The following is a 19,787-nucleotide window of genomic DNA, read 5'->3' as shown; positions in this document are numbered from 1 at the left end:
GTGAATATCACACCACCCAATGTGCAGAAACCGACAATCTGAATCCCTCATCAGGATCCCTCATCAGAATAGTTAACCTGCCCGACATCAACAATCGCACATTACGATGTCGGAGGGTTGTCATAGCAACATGTATACATACCCCATCCAAAGACTAATCAAAGAGCAGCTAGATGTCCAAAAAGAAAAAGAAAAAATTCCTTTAATGGGAACCTCACGCTACATCTACTGCCCAATGTATCAAAACTGTGTAGGTAATCTATAACATAAAAATAAATAAATCTTATATGTCACCAACAGCACAGACCACCTATCACTGTCACCCCAACATGGGGAATTTTGTGTAAATAATTACCAAAAGAAACTAACCTATAAGCATAGGAACTTGCGGGGGGGGGGGGGTTGAGGGGGGTAATCCTTTGTAAACAGCACAAAAAAAAATAAAGAACCATAGAAGAACATAAAACAAAAAACAAAACACAAAAAGCATCAAGCAACATCAGTAGAAAAGGTATGTTACCTAAAACTGAGTGCTTACCTCTACCTCAAATACCATAGCCATCCTGGCACAATATAGGAGTGTGTTCATCAAATGAAATCACAACAAACAAAAATTACCTGTATACACCATACAGAGGACCAACAAACCATCCTATGTCCTCACTAGAACATATAGAGCCAACTGGATGAACAATCCTATGGAGTGTCAACTCACATATCATAATGTGACATCAAACCTATAACATATAAAGGAGAGATCCTGTTGCTAAATCAAAATGGAGAGATCATGTAACAAAGGTCTTGGGGGCACATAGTTCACAATTATCCACCGACCCTGTGTATGTGCAAAAATTGTGATGCAAAGTGTTGCATGAAAAATGAAACAAAGTTAAAAACAAATTAAACATTAAAAATTAAACACACCTCATATGACTTCCAGAAGGAAGACATGTGACAACAATTATTAAAAACAATAGGACAACAGGAAACACATCGTTTTATCAAATAAATCAACTATCAGGATATAATTTAAATAAACACTATAGCTTAAGAGAGACATACATGTTCAAAACAAGGTAAATGGAAAAATGGACTCTCAAACCTATTTATATATAAACATCTAACAGATCAATGGACTCTCAGATATTGGATCAATGAACTCTCATGGACACTAGGATGTCTTCTATTCTTTATAGAAAGTTCTGCCAGCCTGTCTGGATATTCAAGCCTCTTGATGACAGTGTACAAAGTCCATGTATCCAATGTGCTTCTTTCTTGTGGAGTATTTTGGCTCTGTTACCGCCTCTTCTTAGGACTGGCACATGGTCGATGATTCTGAACCATAAGTCACTCACAGTGTGCCCCGCTTCCAGAAAGTGGCGAGCCACTGGATGTTCTGCCTTTCCTGTTTTTAAAGCCAATCTGATGCTGGAACGATGATTAGCCATCCTCACTCTGGCGCCGTCAGTCGTATTGCCTGTGTAAAATTTTCCACAGGGACAATTAAGCAAATACACAATGAACTGGGTTGTGCACGTGAGAAAGAATTTGATCTGGTATCTCTTGCGGCAATCAGGATGTTGAAATGTTGTGCCCGTGTGCATACTATTGCATGTGACGCAACTGATGCATTTGAAGCAACCCACTTTCTTTTTTAGCCAGGGTTATCACTGTATATAAACTGCACACATCCATCGTCACCAATAGATCAGTCGGTTGGATATCCCTCAGCTGAGTGATAGATTGAATAAAGGCATTGGAATCTTGTATGTATGATTTCATTCTTTTTACCATAGGCTGAAGGTGAAAATCCAAAAACTCCGCCAGTGGTTGTAGGAGCGATCCCCTTGCCGAGACGATAGGTCTTCCTGGGGGTTGTGTGGGATCCTTATGGATTTTTGGTAGCGTACAGATATTTGGTGTTATGGGAAAATCCCTCTTGAGGAATTGAAACTCCTGTTTGGTAATTAACTCCATATCGCACCATCTTTCAAGTTTTTGATCGATAGATCTCTTCAATTGGTGAGTGGGATTGCTTTGTAAGATCCTATAGGTCTTTGTGTCTGTTATCTGTCTCAAAAGCTCAGATCTATACTGATGTAAGTCCATCACAACCACAGCACCACCCTTATCTGCTGGGTGTATCACTATGGTCGTATCCTCAGCTAGTGCCTTAAGCGCCCGTCTTTCATCCTTGGTGAGGTTGTCAACCCTCCTCTTTTTGGGGGTAGTGCTTTTGGATACTTGAGTCAAATAGTTTGTATACGTTGTAATGGATGGATTCTGTGATTTTGGATCAAATGTCCCAGGGGTTCTGAAGCGAGTTACATCATCAGAGTCAGTCTTGAAAAATTCTTTAAGTCTCAAGTTTCTACCACATTTTTGAATGTCTATATATGTGTTGAATGAGTTCATCTTAGTAGTAGGGACATATGATAATCCCTTATTCAATAAAGAGGTTTCAGATTGTGTAAGAATCCTTGGGCTAATGTTGAATACATTGTTATTCATCTCCTCTGGACCGGGGGGCGGCAGGACATGCCCCCCCTCCTCGTATGTGGCCTGTGCCTTGTCCTAAAAAATGGGCCGAGGGGTTATGAGGTGCCATGTATGAGGTATTTGTGCCACTTGCTCCCCTCATTTCATCCCACTGTTGTCCTCTACTCGCACCTCTGGATCTGGTGGTAATACCCCTATATATGGAATCCCCACCACCGGTTGCCGCTTCTGGATCCGAGCTCTCACCCGAGCTGGTATCTACAGTGTTTATGGTTTTCTTCGTGAATCTTCTTTCTCGTCTACACCTGAAGCTCTTTCTTTCATCAGGTGATAACATCCACCGGTACACACTTTTATACGTGTAGTCTTGATTAACTGTTTGGAGTTTCCGATTTTTAAAAGCAATAAGTTCTTGTCTGTATAGCTTAATTTGTTGTGTTAGTTTGTCAATCCAATCAACGGTGCTATCAGATCTTAACCGGTTTAGTTGTTCAGATTCAAACATCTGGATTTCAGTTCTTACTTCTTTGAGTAGTCGTCCAGCTTCTCTAATCACAAGAAGCATAAGGTCAAATGAGCATTTATTGAGAATTTTGCACCAATTGGTACAAAATTCCGCATTTGATCTTCCAATAGTAGGAATGTTCTTAACTCTAAAGCCTCGTGGAATCAGTCTCTTTTTATGATAATCAGATAGATATATTCCATGTAAATTCAGATCTATCTCACGTTGCTTTAACTTGCTTTAACTTTGCAAGGGTGTTATATAGGGACTGACAGGACATGTGTTCTGTTTAAATTCAGTGCTTGATCTGTTGTGGTTGGTATCTGAGATGCGAGTCCGGAGTGTTGACATACGTGTCACATAGACAGGAGCTTTATTATCCAATGAGCATCTAGAGGTGTGCTGAAGGCTAGCCTATTAGGGCCTTTGTTGACACATATGGACATGAATGATTGTTACGAATTTTTGTTATGAATACAATCAGGTCGCTTTTGGGGGCTATTAGTTTTACTCTTATCTTAATATCTAAGTGATTATACTTAAACACACTCTTATTATGTAATATTATACATATTTCACAATGTTTGGACCAGTAATCCACTAATTAAACATGCTTAGGCTTGTGTTGCACACGGCTCATTTTGATTGGTAGCCAACCTGGGGGAGTGTTTTGTAGGCTTATAAATGTTTTCTTTTTCCACTTGTTATTTGTCAGAGGAAGGGACGCTGCTAGTCCTGAAACGTCACAATAAATTCTTTATTTACACTGATGTCCATAGTCCAGTGAGTGCTTTTTCGATTTTGGAAATTTATATACCTGGCTACAGCACCCTGGCAAGTTGCAGTTTGTTGGTGAGAGTGCACATACAATACAACCCTACCTTACGATTCTTACTGTACAGTGCACCCACATTGAGGCTGATTCGGCCCAATTCATTTCCCATTTCTCATCATCTGTGCCTCATTCAATAACATCATGACTGAGTTAAACACTGGAAACATGGGAACACTTAGTACATCTCAGAGTGATAATTTGGAGGATAAACACGAGGATATCTTTACTATTACGGATGAGGATGCAGAAGCAATCAGATTTGGATCAATTGAAGAACAACAGACAGAGGAGTCCTGTCAGTCCCTATATAACACCCTTGCAAAGTTAAAGCAACCTGAGATAGATCTGAATTTACATGGAATATATCTATCTGATTATCATAAAAAGAGACTGCTTCCACAAGGCTTTAGCGTTAAGAACATTCCTACTATTGGAAGATCAAATGTGGAATTTTGTACCAATTGGTGCAAAATTCTCAATAAATGCTCATTTGACCTTATGCTTCTTGTGATTAGAGAAGCTGGACAACTACTCAAGAAGTAAGAACTGAAATCCAGATGTTTGAATCTGAACAACTAAACCGGTTAAGATCGGATAGCACCGTTGATTGGATTGACAAACTAACACAACAAATTAAGCTATACAAAAAAAAACCAGGTATATCCTGCAATTAAAAAATAACAACTATAATAATTATCCAGATCAAAATAGACCAGTACCACATAGGACTAATAGACCCATTTGGGACAACAAGGATGAATGGGAAACACCAGTGAGAAATAGGTATACCCCCCTCAATTATGCAACTGATGGAATAAGACATAGAGAGAATGAGGCCTCTTTTTTAGGGAAGAGCCCTCTGAGGGAGGGCACCTCAAAAGAACTTGTGGAAAGCAACAAGACAAATGTATGGACAAACAAAAGCAAAAAAAGACCTCTAGAGGGACAAGAGGAAGTAGGATCAGCACAAGAAGCAAAAAGGGGGAGGTGAAGAAAAATGGGGTGTTTAACATTAGTAGTGTTGCCCTACAGGATGACGAGGTAAGAATTCTCAGTCATGGCCTTTCTTTTGCACCCAGTAGCAGATTAAATACATTTAATACTCATATCAATATAAAAAAAATTGTGAGGAACCTTACTTTAAAATGTTTCTACATGAAAAGTCCTCTTGAAAAAGCCTCAATCAAACCAATTGAAACAAAACAAGATAATTTTGTCCACACTAACCTCAGATTAAAGTCAACGTTTAACCCAGTCTCGGCAAAAGGAAACTATCTGGAGACTTTTGAGCAAATGGCCTTAAGGGATCTAAAGAAAAGTCAGCCATCAAAATTTTAAAAAAAGAATATGACCAAAAAACACACACTTATTTTAGAAAAACTACAAAAGAATCGTGAGATCACCATCAAGCCCGCCGACAAGGGCGGCGGGATTGTAGTGATGGACACTAGTTATTATGAATTAGAAGCTATGAGACTGTTGGGTGACAATAAAATATATAAACTTCTTGATTTAAACCCTAAAAATAAGTTTGCCGCTGCTCTTAAAAAAATAATAATAGAAGGAAAAAATTTGGGAATACTAAATGGGAAGGAGGTGGAGTTCCTGGACCCTGTTCATCCTAGGGTCCCGGTATTCTACTTCCTTCCCAAGATACATAAGAATCTGACTCGACCACCGGGTAGACCGATTATTTCGGGTATAGGGGCATTATCCTCAAATCTTTCACAGTACGTTGATACCTATTTACAGAAATTTGTCAAAAAACTAGACTCATATTTAAAAGACTCAACGCAAGTCCTCAACATTTTAGAACAGATAGACTGGCAAGATGATCTCATCCTAGTTACTGGAGATATAACTTCATTTTATACTATAATAGATCATGAGAAGGGTATTAAGGCTATTAAGAAATATCTAGACACTGATCCAGACATGAAGTCAGAGCAAAAGGATTTTCTACTAAAGAGCATAGCTTTTATATTGAAAAATAATTATTTTATGTACAATGATAAGTTTTATCTACAGATAGAGGGTACCGCTATGGGCACGAGGTTCGCACCAAGTTACGCCAACCTGTTTGTTGGCAGCTGGGAGGAGTCTTTCTTCCAGGGTGGTGACTATGGTGCGAAACTCGTGCTCTATAGGCGGTACATCGATGATGTCCTGATAATATGGCGGGGGTCCGAAGTAGAGTTAGTAAATTTGTTTTCTGATATGAATGCCAACAATATGGGTATGCATTTTACATTTGATTATAGTAAAGAAAGTGTTGTCTTCTTAGACTTAGAAATTATGGCTATTAATAGGAATTTGGAAACAAAGACACATTTTAAGGAGGTGGACTCCAACAATTTTATACATGCTAATAGTTGCCACCTCCAACAATGGAAGGATAATATCCCTGTTGGCCAAAGTCTGAGAATAAAAAAGAATTGTTCCAGACCCTCAGATTTTGAGAATCAAATTATAACTCTAATTGATAAATTTAAAGATAGGGGATATAATGACGAGGTTGTAAATAGGGCCGTAAATAGGGCAAGGGAGACAGATAGAGAAGCACTACTTTCATATAAACAAAAACACCCCAATGAAAATACAGAAAAGATAAATGTCCCATTTATTATGGAATATAACATTGATCATGGTATTATGAGAAAGATTTTAAATAGACATTGGTCCATACTTAAAGCTGACCCCATATTGGGAAGTTCACTTCCAGATAAACCCAGAATGATTTTTAAAAAAACAAAAAAAATTTAAATCCATTTTGGCACCTAGTGCTCGAAATAAAATGGAAATAAAAAACGATGCTTCACACAAAAGAATTTATATGGAGAGAAGATATCCGTTTTTTCCCTGCTACTCCTGCAAGGCGTTCAAGCATAGCGATAAAAGAAGTACTATAAATTTGCACAAGTTAGGAGATGAAATTATCATTAAGGAATGTATCAGGTGCTCAACCAAAGGGGTAGTCTATGTTATCAAATGCACATGTAATCTGGTGTATTTTGGAGAGACTAAAAGAATGATAAGAGATAGAATAAGGGAACATCTCTTATGCATTGAGAAAGGAGTTGAAGACACTAATCTATACAAGCATTTTAAACATACACATAATGGGAACACAAAAGATTTAAAATATTGGGCAATAATGCATATTAAGCAGACTTGGAGAGGAGGAAACATAGAAAAATTTCTAAAACTGAAAGAGGCTGAATTTATATATAAGTATGACACATTATATCCTGCAGGTCTAAACTCTGAGTTGGACATCTACCCTTTTTTATTAGACTAGCTAATGTCGTTACTGGTTAGACTAAGATATTACTAATTTTAAGTCCCCTATATTTATCTGTTTTATCTTTATATCATACATGTATATTGTATTTTCTTAGTGCCAAATCATGACATATTATAGTTATGCTGCTAGTAAATTATGTTAATACATTAATTCAGTATTAATTTAGTATATTTATTTATTTTTCATTCTTCATATTTTTTAATTTTTATATTAAATTATTTATTTAATATTATGAAATATACTGCATAGGATTGGTTGGTTCACTATTTAGGTTTGCCAATACCACCTTAAATATTGAAAAAGGATTTTTTTTGCAATTCAAGATAAAATTCCACCTTTAGTAAACTACCAATGAACTTTGGACCCATGAAATTTGGGATACACCTTTAAAAAGGTGCATATGCTGTGACTAACTCATCTTGAAAAAGCCCTGTATAGGGAGAAATGCGTTGATGAAGTCACAACTATAGTTATTCTATCTACATACTAAGCTGGAGCTACACTTGTGAGTGTGCATTGCTGTTGGAAGTCGTTACCCTTTGTACAACAAAGAATCTGCAATTGTCAGCTGGACCGTCAGAGACTGACATTATTGGCAAGCAAGGTCGACATAATCTGACAAGGGTACTACTGCACAGAACTTTTCCACAGAGTAAAACCAGAGCTCCTCAGTTTGAGGATTGGACAGAGCTAATTCTTCTACACATCACTCCTTCAAAGGTATCTTGCGTGTTGTTATACACTTAAGAGCAGATACTTTGGTAGCAGAAATTCAGTTACCTTCTAAAGCCGCTCCGATAAAGGACCAATCAGGAGGCCGATCCAGGACAGCGCCCATAAAGGTGACGTCACCCCGCTACAGCGGTAACTTTGAACACAGAGACTTCAGAACACACACAGTGTGGGGGTAAGCCTGCGGTTGATCGCTAACTGAGAGTATGAACTTTGGAAATCACTCCTGTTATCTTTCCAACTTGAACTGTTATTAGTTCCACTGGTCCACATTAACGGATCTTCCTCTATATATATTTTTTTATGTGGTGGCAACCTGAGTTTTATTTTTATTTTTAACGGAGACGTCCATTAGTTTTACGCATTTATACAATTTTTAATAGAATTGTCTAATATTATTTTTTATGTTTTATGAAGTATATTAAATTGGCATAGTCCCTTTTTAAATGTAAGATTTGGTCTCATTTTTCAATCATAGTATATTATACATATTAAGAACACTAGTGAACTATTTAAAGGGGTACACTTTGTAACTTGAAGTATTAAGTATTTCGTTTTCTACTAAATATACACCATTAGTGAATGGCACTTTGAATTAATTTAGATTTTGTTTTTGATAGCACTTTTTTACTTGCAGGATATACCTGGTTTTATTGTATTTATTTTATTGTATTTATATTCACGTTTAGAGTTACGTCACCTTCAGCTTTTTAGCGCTCCTGTTTTTTGTTATTTCATAGTACTAGTTTCTGGCCTATATTAGGGACCTTTAGGTCTTTTCAGGAGTTTGGTGTATCACCCAGCGCTCATATTTAACCTTTATTTTTAAAAATTAAGCTATACAAACAAGAACTTATTGCTTTTAAAAATCGGAAACACCAAACAGTTAATCAAGACTACACGTATAAAAGTGTGTACCGGTGGATGTTATCACCTGATAAAACAAAGAGCTTCAGGTCTAGACGAGAAAGAAGATTCACGAAGAAAACCATAAACACTGTAGACACCAGCTCGGGTGAGAGCTCGGATCCGGAAGTGGCAACCGGTGGTGGGGATTCCATATATAGGGGTATTACCACCAGATCCAGAGGTGCGAGTAGAGGACAACAGTGAGATGAAATGAGGGGAGCGAGTGGCACAAATACCTCATACATGGCGCCTCATAACCCCTTGGCCCATTTTTTTAGGATGAGGCACAGGCCACATACGAGGAGGGGGGGCATGTCCCGCCGCCCCCCGGTCCAGAGGAGATGAATAACAATGTATTCAACATTAGCTCAAGGATTCTTACACAATCTGAAACCTCTTTATTGAATAAGGGATTATCATATGTCCCTACTACTAAGATGAACTCAATCAACACAAATATAGACATTAAAAAATTTGGTAGAAACTTGAGACTTAAAGAATTTTTCAAGACTGACTCTGATGATTTAACTCGCTTCAGAACCCCTGGGACATTTGATCCAAAATCACAGAATCCATCCATTACAACGTATACAAACTATTTGACTCAAGTATCCAAAAGCAATACCTCCAAAAAGAGGAGGGTTGACAACCTCACCAAGGATGAAAGACGGGCGCTTAAGGCACTAGCTGAGGATACGACCATAGTGATACGCCCAGCAGATAAGGGTGGTGCTGTGGTTGTGATTGACTTACATCAGTATAGATCTGAGCTGTTGAGACAGATAACAGACACAAAGACCTATAGGATCTTACAAAGCGATCCCACTCACCAATTGAAGAGATCTATCGATCAAAAACTTGAAAGATGGTGCGATATGTAGTTAATTACCAAACAGGAGTATCAATTCCTCAGGAGGGATTTTCCCATAACACCAATTATCTATACGCTACCAAAAATCCATAAGGATCCCACACAACCCCCAGGAAGACCTATCGTCTCGGCAAGGGGATCGCTCCTACAACCACTGGCGGAGTTTTTGGATTTTTACCTTCAGCCTATGGTAAAAAGAATGAAATCATACACACAAGAATCCAATGCCTGTATTCAATCTATCACTCAGGTGAGGGATATCCAACCAACTGATCTATTGGTGACGATGGATGTGTGCAGTTTATATACAGTGATTCCCCTCAAGTTGGGGATTGTAGCAGTTGTCAATCACCTAAGAAGTATTCCATATGTGGGACCTCCGGAGGAAGTTATGGTGGATCTACTTACCATGTGTCTGGAGAATAATTTCTTCCGTTTTGAGAACACATTTTACCTACAAATAGAAGGGACTGCAATGGGGTCAAATATGGCCCCCTCACTGGGGAATCTGTTTATGGCCGAGTATGAATCCACACAAATGAAAGTTTATGAAACCAAAGCCATTATGTTCTATTGTCGTTATATAGACGATGTATTTTTGATCTGGCGTGATGGAGAACATACTCTGGATAACTGGATTAACACCCTTAATGGGATGGACAGTACAATTAAATTTCAACATACTGCCAACATTGACACAGTGGATTTTCTGGATGTTAGAGTATTTAAAACCTCAGATGGATTAGGTAGCACTCTGTTCCGAAAGAAAACTGACCGCAATACGATATTGCATGCAAAGAGCTGCCACCAACCAGCGTTAATTCGCAACATTCCGAAAGCGCAATACCAACGTGTAATAAGAAACAACACTGATGAGAACCTAATGTGGACACAACTGTCAGAAATGACACAGAGGTTCATTCAACGTGGCTATAACAAGAAGAGTCTTGGTGAACAACAAGAATTGGCCCTTTTATCACAAGATGAGCGGATTGCTCAGAATAGTAAGGGAAATCCCCAACTCATGTTTGTTACCACATATAGTCCAGATCAGTACCATATTGCAAAAGCGGTTAAAGATCAATGGAAAATACTCCAAAGTGACCCCACACTACCATTCTCTGAATGGGTGGCACTGAGATTGGCGTACCGCAGAGGTAGAAATCTGAGGGATTTGTTGGTGAAGACAGACATCCCGTTGAAGAACAAAAAACAACCCTGGCTAAAAAAGAAAGTGGGTTGCTTCAAATGCATCAGTTGCGTCACATGCAATAGTATGCACACGGGCATGACATTTCAACATCCTGATTGCCGCAAGAGATACCAGATCAAATTCTTTCTCACGTGCACAACCCAGTTCATTGTGTATTTGCTTAATTGTCCCTGTGGAAAATTTTACACAGGCAAGACAACTGACGACGCCAGAGTGAGGATGGCTAATCATCGTTCCAGCATCAGATTGGCTTTAAAAACAGGAAAGGCAGAACATCCAGTGGCTCGCCACTTTCTGGAAGCGGGGCACACTGTGAGTGACTTACGGTTCAGAATCATCGACCATGTGCCAGTCCTAAGATGAGGCGGTAACAGAGCCAAAATACTCCTCAAGAAAGAAGCATGTTGGATACATGGACTTTGTACAATGGGCTTGAATATCCAGACAGGCTGGCAGAACTTTCTATAAAGAATAGAAGACATCCTAGTGTCCATGAGAGTTCATTGATCCAATATCTGAGAGTCCATTGATCTGTTAGATGTTTATATATAAATAGGTTTGAGAGTCCATTTTTCCATTTACCTTGTTTTGGACATGTATGTCTCTCTTAAGCTATAGTGTTTATTTAAATTATATCCTGATAGTTGATTTATTTGATAAAACAATGTGTTTCCTGTTGTCCTATTGTTTTTAATAATTGTTGTCACATGTCTTCCTTCTGGAAGTCATATGAGGTGTGTTTAATTTTTAATGTTTAATTTGTTTTTAACTTTGTTTCGTTTTTCATGCAACACTTTGCATCACAATTTTTGCACATACACAGGGTTGGTGGATAATTGTGAACTATGTGCCCCCAAGACCTTTGTTACATGATCTCTCCATTTTGATTTAGCAACAGGATCTCTCCTTTATATGTTATAGGTTTGATGTCACATTATGATATGTGAGTTGACACTCCATAGGATTGTTCATCCAGTTGGCTCTATATGTTCTAGTGAGGACATAGGATGGTTTGTTGGTCCTCTGTATGGTGTATACAGGTAATTTTTGTTTGTTGTGATTTCATTTGATGAACACACTCCTATATTGTGCCAGGATGGCTATGGTATTTGAGGTAGAGGTAAGCACTCAGTTTTAGGTAACATACCTTTTCTACTGATGTTGCTTGATGATTTTTGTGTTTTGTTTTTTGTTCTTCTATGGTTCTTTATTTATTTTTTTTTGTGCTGTTTATACAGGATTATCCCCCTCAACCCCCCCCCCCCTGCCAGTTCCTGCTTATAGGTTAGTTTCTTTTGGTAATTATTTACACAAAATTCACCATGTTGGGGTAACAGTGATAGGTGGTCTGTGCCATATAAGATTTATTTATTTTTATGTTATAGATTACCTACACAGTTTTGATACATTGGGCAGTAGATGTAGTGTAAGGTTCCCATTAAAGGATTTTTTTCTTTTTCTTTTTGGACATCTAGCTGCTCTTTGATTAGTCTTTGGATGGGGTATGTATACATGTTGCTATGACAACCCTCCGACATCGTAATGTGCGATTGTTGATGTCGGGCAGGTTAACTATTCTGATGAGGGATCCTGATGAGGGATTCAGATTGTCGGTTGCTGCACATTGGGTGGTGTGATATTCACACTAGGGATATGTTTTTAATGCTTACAGTTCTGATCATTTAGCCGCTTTTATAATTTCGTTTATCTTGTTTTTGTATATACATTGCCATGGCAACCCTCCGATAATTCTTTGAGAGTTTATGGTGATTGGGCAGACTACTCATTAAGTTGGGACTGGTAGTTTACTGGTAGTTACACACTGCGAGTTTGATACTGGAACTATATTTGCATGTTGGGAGTTATGACATTGTTGCCATAGTGACAGGCTAGTTGTCTCGGTGGGTTGTGTGCTAGCTATGCATGAGTGGTGGGTGCTTCTCGACCAATGACTGTTGGGGGCAGATCTATCTTGAGCTAATACCATATCACTAACGGGCTCAAACCCAAGAAAGAAAATTGGCATCAAAATTGGCATCATATTGATATTCATGAGATGGTAAGACACCCAATTTCTGTGACATGGACATGTTTTTAATGTCTACAATTCTGAGCATTTAGTCGCTTATAATGTTTGTGTGTATACGTTACCATGGCAACCCTCCGATAATAATTTTTTTTGAGAGATTGTGTGGATCGGGCAGAATACTCATTAAGTTGTGGCAGTTGGTTTACCATCAGTTGTACACCGTAAGTTTGATGCTTGCACTATATTTGTTTGTTGGGAGTTATGATATCGTTGGTATAGTGACAGGCTAGATGTCTCGGTGGGGCGTGTGTCAGCTATGCAAGAGGGGCGGATGCTTCTCAACCAATGATTTTTGGGGGTGGATCATTCTTGATCTAATATCATATCGCTGACGGGGCTTAAATCCAAGAATGAATATTGGCATCATATTGATACCCATGTGATGTTAGACACCCAATTTCTGGGACATGTGTTCTGTTTAAATTCAGTGCTTGATCTGTTGTGGTTGGTATCTGAGATGCGAGTCCGGAGTGTTGACATACGTGTCACATAGACAGGAGCTTTATTATCCAATGAGCATCTAGAGGCGTGCTGAAGGCTAGCCTATTAGGGCCTTTGTTGACACATATGGACATGAGTGATTGTTACGAATTTTTGTTATGAATACGATCAGGTCGCTTTTGGGGGCTATTAGTTCTACTCTTATCTTAATATCTAATTGATTATACTTAAACACACTCTTATTATGTAATATTATACATATTTCACAATGTTTTGACCAGTAATCCACTAATTACACATGCTTAGGCTTGTGTTGCACACGGCTCATTTTGATTGGTACCCCACCTGGGGGAGTGTTTTGTAGGCTTATAAATGTTTTGTTTTTCCACTCGTTATTTGTCAGAGGAAGGGCTGCTGCTAGTCCCGAAACGTCACAATAAATTCTTTATTTACACTGATGTCCATAGTCCAGTGAGTGCTTTTTCGATTTTGGAAATTTATATATATATACAGTATATATATATATATATATATATATATATATATATATATATATATATATATATATATATATATATAAATGATATTGTTTGATTAAATCATGAAGAGTGCTTTTCCTAAATCTGCAGCACTGTGATACAATTTGGTTAAATACGTTGTTAAAACACATAATCAAATATAATAAATGTTTAAAATGCTTTATTTGTAGTTTTAATGTTTTTGACTGGAAATTGCTCCAAAGTGTATAAATAAGTTTGCATGAGTATATATACACTTGTACATATATGAATATAAAAATAAACATGTAAATGCATATATATATATATATATATATATATATATATATATATATATATATTTATATTGTGTGTATATATATATATATATATATATATATATATATATATATATATATATCCACATACACATATTTAGACATATTTACGTTTCCATTATAGACTTTTCTATTCAAACACCTTGTGATATACCATATAACTTTGAACCCTTATAAAAAGAATGTTTTTGATATTTATGTGAATATTTGTATTAAACAGTGTATTTATGAGTGTAAATGTTTATTTTAATGTATTTTTGTTGTGTTTGGTGAAAATGCTTTTTAGCTCTAATCCTTGTAAAACCACGTTAAAGTTAGGGCAGTTATGATATTTTTAACCAATAATGTCAAACCATAATTGTATGATTACAACCGTTTTTAAATGCCTAACACGCCATTGCAATCATAAATGAGCCTCCTGAAAGCAGCAATTTAGTTGTGTACATGTTTAATAATCTAAAATAATGTTATATTAGTAGCATTGATTTTTTTTAAATTAAAGTGATAGTAAACACACAATATTGTTAACATTTGATTTGTATATAGCTTGCATATGAAATACATTGAAAATATATTATTAACAAAATAAACTTAAAAGTGTCCCTTATTTTCAAGCTGCTTCTGGCTGCCTCTCTGTAAGTTTTGACAAGGGGGCTGTACAGCCAATAGTTATCTTACCTCCTGTAGTATTGCAGGTGAATTTAATATCACTTTAAGGGCCAGATTACAAGTGGAGCGCAAATTAACACTCCCGCTTTTCACTCTTGCACTAACCCGACAAGCACTAAAAGCTTTCAATATCGAGTGAGCATTCACGAATTCCCCCATAGAAGTCAATGGAGAAAAAAAAGTTAAATAAAACACCCCACTGTTGCGCAAACCTGATTGCATATTCTCATGTTCGCTAACCTGACATCAATATATGAATATTTCACATTTCAATGTTCTTCTCATACAATAATATGTTCTCTTTATTCATAAATAAATATTTCTGCATATATCTGATGTTTTTTTTAATTTTTGTACAATATATCTATACCTACATAAACAGTATGTGATTTTATATATATATATATATATATATATATATATATATATATATATATATATATATAGATATAGATATAGATATATATATATATATATATATATATATATATATATATATATATATATATATATATATATAGAATGCAGAAGTAGAGAAGGCGCTCAGGTAGAAAAGGATATGATGCTGAAAGTGCTATAGAAAGCACTATACTCAAAAAGAGCAAATAATGTCGAGTTCCAGGCAGCAGAGTATAAAAGAAGAACTTTATTCCATATGTTAAAAAGGACAAAACCAGGATGTCCTGTACAGAGCCAGCAGTGACTCTAACAATCAGGCAAGTGAGCTGATCCCCATGCAGACATGTTTCGTGCACCAGGTGCACTTGATCACTGCTTATATATATATATAGGAATATCTATTTAGAAATACATAGAACATATATGTGAAATATTTACAGTAAATACACAGTATGGGGTAAAGTATAACTGATGTGTGTAGTGGGGGTTACTGTATGGGGTAAAGTATAACTGATGTTTGTATTGATCCAATATATAGGAAGGAAGCTGGGCATCAGCCAGCATGGTCACTCATGGATGGACTGCACGGACGATGTTCAGTGCCCACTGCCTGTGGGTCATTGGCAAGCAGTGCAGCACCAAAAGCATGTGATGCTCTTGCGACATGATGCGTGCACTCCCGCACCCAGTGCCAGGCAAGGCAACATGCTCCCTAATTAACCCCTTCACTGCTGGGCATAAAACACGTGTGGTGCGCAGTGGCATTTAGCAGCCTTCTAATTACCAAAAAGCAACGCCAAAGCCATATAAGTCTGCTATTTCTGAACAAAGGGGATCCCAGAGAAGCATTTACAACCATTTATGCCATAATTGCATAAGTTGTTTGTAAATAATTTCTGTGAGAAACCTAAAGTTTGTGAAAAAGTGAACAGTTTTTTTTTATTTGATCGCATTTGGCGGTGAAATGGTGGCATGAAATATACCAAAATGGGCCTAGATCTACTACACTACGCTTAAGCTAAAATTAACTCTACAAGCTGCCTACATGCTCCCTAACTAACCCCTTCACTGCTGGGCATAAAACACGTGTGGTGCGCAGTGGCATTTAGCAGCCTTCTAATTACCAAAAAGCAACGTCAAAGCCATATAAGTCTGCTATAATGGCATGTCTGGCACACAGTGTTGGGGCAAAGGTCCATCTGACCACTGATACCTGGTCTGCAAAGCATGGTCAGGGCAGGTATATCACCTACACTGCGCACTGTGAAACTGTGAAACGGGCGTAACCCTTACACGTAACCCTTACACTACCTGATCGATACAACATCATACCTGATGTTTTAAAGCACATTATTCCAAACAATTTAGGAATGTTAGGTGATTTATGCCCTTTATGGATTAAAACCAGACTCTGCATCAACTATGTAATTTTCCATTGCAGTTTTGCCATGGATCCCCCTCCGGCATGCCACAGTCCAGGTGTTAGTCCCCTTGAAACAACTTTTCCATCACTATTGTGGCCAGAAAGAGTCCATGTGGGTTTTAAAATTCGCCTGCCTATTGAAGTCTATGGCCGTTCGCCCGGTTCGCCCGTTCGCAAACTTTTGCGGAAGTTCGCGTCCGCCGTTCGCGAACCCAAATTTTTAGGTTTGCGACATCACTATGTGTAAGGTAAAGTTAGTATTAAGCAGGGAGTGCACTTTAAAAAGTAAAACCTGCAGCCACTATAAATCACATTACGCTGCTTTTTGCGTATAGCATCTTACAATTGACTATAATTTCGTATGCATGTGTTTTTCTATTAGGGTATTAAGGGCTAGATTACAAGTACTGGGGTAAAAAATGTTTTGCATTAGCGAAAACATCGCTAGTGTTAGGCTTTTTGCGCTTTTCAGGTTCCGCTGGTATTACAAGTTGAAAAGCTTCAAAAATCATAAGCTGAGTTTTTGCATGTTCATGCAGGTGTTTCTCCAAAGAAATCATTGGAGAAAAAAAAGTTGAAAAAGGACTTACACCCTACTCACACAAACTACCTCCTGTTTTCGCCTTCCTCTTAGAAGTCAATGGAGAAAAAAAACTAACACCCTACCATAATCCCCTAGCCTATTAACCCCTAAACCACCATCCCCCAGATCACAAAGTACCTAAACTATTAACCCCTAAACCGACATCCCCCAACATTGCAAAGTACCTAAACAATTAAACTTTAAACCACCACCCCCACATTGCAAAGTACCTAAACAAACTATTAACCCCTAAAGCACCATTCCCCACATCGCAACGTACCTACATAAACTATTAACCCTAAACCACCATCCCTCCACATTGAAAAGTTATAAACTAATATCTAGACCCCTTAACCTATAATCCCCTAATTTAACCCAAATAAAAAAATACCCCTAAATTAATTAAAAAAAAACTACTAACTACCTTAAAATAAAAAAAAACTTACCTGTAAAATTAAATAAAAACCTAATCTTACCATTAAAAGAAACAGCTAACATTACACACAAAAAACACCTACCATTACAAAAAATAAAAAAACTACCATTAAAAAAAAGAAAAAAACCTACCATTGTAAAAAAACTACCATGACAGAAAATAAAAATAAAATTACCAAAAAAAAAATCCTATTCTAATACCCCTTAAAAAAACACCCCAAAATAAAGAAAAACTATTCTAAAATTAAAGTAGCAATTACCCTTGAAAGGGCTTTTTGTAGGGCATTGCCCTAAAGCGATCAGCTCTTTTGGTGAAAAAAAATCACTAACCCCCTAACATGATAACACCCCAACCCCCCAACCTACAAAATAAAAGAACCAAGACAAAGAGGCCTACTTATCAAGCCGTCAACTTACTTGCATTCAACAGCACCAATACGCTCTCTATATTTAACAAAAAAACTGTCAAAAAGCCGCGCACCAAGTACAGGCGATGAGCAGCGGACTGTTAACAAACATTCATCGATCTCGCTGCTATTCGGCATTTTCACAGCTTTATTTATCCCCTGTCACTAAACACCGCCACTATCCTAAAGTGTTTAACCCCTATCCCGCCGCTCCCGGACCCTGCCGCAACTAAATAAAGTTTATTAACCCCTAAACCGCCGCTCGCAGAGCCCACCACAACTCTAATAAAGCTATTAACCCCTATCCCGTCGCTCCTGGAGCCCACCGCCACCTACATTATGTTATTACCCCCTAATCTTCCGCCCCCTACACCGCTGCCACCTACATTATGTTATTAACCCCTAATCTGCCGCCTCAACACCACCGCCACCTACATTATGTTATTAACCCCTAATCTGCCGCCCCACCACCGCCGCCACCTACATAAAAGTATTAACCCCTATCCCACCGCTCCTGGAGCCCACCGGAACTAAACCCCTGGCCTCCCACATCACTACTATTTACTAAACCTATTAACCCCTAAACCGCCAGCCCCCCACATCGCCATAAACTAAATTAAACTATTAACCCTAAACCTAACAAACCTTTAACTTTACATTAAATATTACATCTTCCCTATCTTATAATGAATTTAAATTTACCTTTAGATTTAAATTAAACTACATTAAACAAATAATTAACCTACCCTAACTATTATACTAAAATTACATTAAACTATATTAAACTATATTAAACTAATAATTAATCTACCCTAACTGTTATACTAAAATTACATTAAACTATATTAAACTAATAATTAATCTATCCTAACTGTTATACTAAAATTACATTAAACTACCAATTAAATTAACTATATTATATACTATTACAAATTACAAAGTTACAAAAAACTAACAACTTAATTACAAAAAATAACAAACACTAACGGCTAGATTACGAGTTGTGCGTTAGGTTAAAAAAGCAGCGTTGAGAGGTCCTAACGCTGCTTTTGAACACCCGCTGGTATTACGAATCTTGAAGGTACAGGCTCACCGCTCACTTTTTTGGCCAGACTTGGATATACCGCAAATACCCTTACGTAAATTGCGTATCCTCTTTTTTCAATGGGACTTGCATAGCGCCGGTATTACGAGTCTGCCAAAAAGTGAGCAGTAGACCCTCTCCTGTCAAGACTGGTACCGCATTTTAAAGTCAGTAGTTAAGAGTTTTACACTACAACGCCGCAGCAAAAAACTCTTAACTAAAGTGCTAAAAAGTGCACTAACACCCATAAACTACCAATTAACCCCTAAACCGAGGCCCTCCCGCATTACAAACACTAAAAAAAAAATGTAACCCCTAATCTGCCGAACCGGACATCGCCACCAATGTAATAAATATATTAACCCCTAAACCGCCACACTCCTGCCTCGCAAACATTAGTTAAACATTATTAACCCCTAATCTGCTATCCCTAACATCGCCAACACCTACTTACATTTATTAACCCCTAATCTGCCGCCCCCCAACATCACTGCCACTATACTAAAGTTATTAGCCCCTAAATCTAAGTCTAACCCTAACTCTAACCCCCCTAA

This window comes from Bombina bombina, chromosome 3, assembly GCF_027579735.1.
Source record: "Bombina bombina isolate aBomBom1 chromosome 3, aBomBom1.pri, whole genome shotgun sequence".
Taxonomy (NCBI): domain Eukaryota; kingdom Metazoa; phylum Chordata; class Amphibia; order Anura; family Bombinatoridae; genus Bombina; species Bombina bombina.
Note: the sequence above shows the minus strand (reverse complement) of the source record.